The following is a 2,210-nucleotide window of genomic DNA, read 5'->3' on the forward strand; positions in this document are numbered from 1 at the left end:
ATGCAAGCTACGGAAAGCAACGAGACGCGGCGATCGCTGATGATCTCCATGGAGACCGTTGCTACTTCCGTTATTCACAAACGACGCCATTTTGGTTGTTGCTGCTGCACTTTGTTTCCACGTCTGTGTTTGCATTTTGCTCATTATCCCGCAAGTATCGCACGTTCTTCACGATGTATGCCACTGTTGCTTTGGTTTATCATCAAGGTATCTAGTAGTGGTCTCAGTGTTAACTTAATTTTGTTTTTTTATCTTGATTTCAAAGCTTAGAGAGTGATACCTTTTGACTGATTGCATTCCCAACTTGAATCCTGTCCTAAACATTTGGTAACAATAAAAGTGAAAGAGAATGACAGACATACTCATTTACAGATGGGACATTTCATGTACTTCGCCGGTCCCTGGTATATGTCTATGTACTTTGTATTTTACAATTGATCTTTTGTGAAGTGAATGTGTATGGATGTTATTAATATGGTACCAATTCAATTCCTATGGTAAAATCATATTAATGATTGTCAAGTATCATGATATATGATCAAAGTAACAATAGATCTGTGTTTCCCCTTTTCTTCCCGTGGTAATGGGATGCAGTCAGTAAAACATGATTTGTGTAGGTTTTCATATGTGGTGTCAAGGGGAGGGACTTGTAAAGTATAGGTCTCTCTTGTCCCAAAATGTCCAGTGACCATTTTACCTCAACCTAACTTCCTGGCACAGAACCCTGCAACGTTTGCATAATTTGCTGAGGCTCCTAAACACACACAGGAATTATGTTTCTATAAAAACAACCCATCTATGTTATAGTCTATACAATGAGGATGGATGATGTTTTTTATTTTATTTATTCCATTATAGCTCAGGACGATCTCCACAGGTTTAGGACCTACCAGGCCCCCGTCTGCCAAACGACTCTTCCTGTCCCTGATCCTGTAGGTCATCATTGGGTTCAAGTTGTTTGAATGTGTCCTATTAGTATCAGAAAAAACAAATTCGAGAACCTTTGCAACTTACATTAGTTCGAAACATGTCATCTGTGTTAAACATTAACAGGACAACTATACATATCATATAGTCACGAAGCTTTTAATAATCAGAACTCATTTCTAATATACAACATAAGAAAGTTGACTTGCATTTTTCTACCACTCCCTTATTCTGTAATATATATGATAAAACTACTTCCGTTTCCCTATAAATGACCTTTTTACAAACAACTTGAATCACCACTATTTGTTAGTGATTGAAAAACACATGCTCATGACCAGGGCTCGATTTAACAAAAACAAAGGCACAGGTGCCCTCTGATATTGACAAATGTAGCCTATTATTTATCTATCCTTACACCCAGTGCATGTCAAAATTTTACAAATTTATTACTGACTTACTAAAAAAGCTTTCTACAGTAATATCTTTGAACTCAATACACTTTTTGTACCATACTACATCACATTCCCAGTGTTGTGTGTAATATGACATTGTCCTTTTGGCTTTTCGTCATGAATCTTATCAGGTCAGTCTTATGATAAGAACAAGAATGCAAACAAATATGTGGGATGTATAAGTGATTCCATTCAAAGTGATCTTGTCAATGAACTGAAAATGTCAAAATATTAATGACACTGATTTCATTCTGGGATTTGAGATGATATTTTCTTTATTATGTAATAGGTTCCATTATGAGTGCAATCGGTTTAGTCTAGTGAAAAATGGTTGGGATGTCAACTTGCACCAGGTGCAAGCTATATCTAATTCCTAAATCGTGCCCTGACTCTCATGATACTGTCGGAATCGTACAAATACAGATTTTCTGTGATTACAGAAATGGTTTTGTTGCATTTCTCTATGTTAGTCGGTAGGCGGTATATCCTCACTTGCTATTTGTTTAAATATCCAGATAAAGTAGGTACAAAATGGTCGACCTTTTCATGTTTTTTTCATACACGCTTAACTGTGGATTGATACTGATTTCAATGATTTAAGGACATCTATTTCCTCTCTGTAAGCGCCCCAGTGTCTTCACGATCACTGTCAACCCCCTCTCATCCCAGCCCGAACCCCAGACCTCCCTCCCCGTCCCTGCCCTCAGAGCCCGCCCTCAAGTTGTGGAGATAGATCTTGGTGAAGAATCCAAGCAGCCCCAGTCATGTTCGGCCGTCCTTGTGTCCTGTGTGAAATACATGTTCCAGAGTTTCTTCACGGAGAGATAG

The 2,210-nt window shown here is 38.2% G+C and overlaps 1 pseudogene; it reads left to right on the forward strand.

The window, feature by feature from the left end:
• On the forward strand, positions 1-2,210 carry LOC139446023 (uncharacterized; annotated as a pseudogene).

The sequence above is a fragment of the Haliotis cracherodii genome, unplaced genomic scaffold, assembly GCF_022045235.1.
Source record: "Haliotis cracherodii isolate W230 unplaced genomic scaffold, xgHalCrac1.p SCAF_6, whole genome shotgun sequence".
NCBI classification, from domain to species: Eukaryota; Metazoa; Mollusca; class Gastropoda; order Lepetellida; family Haliotidae; genus Haliotis; species Haliotis cracherodii.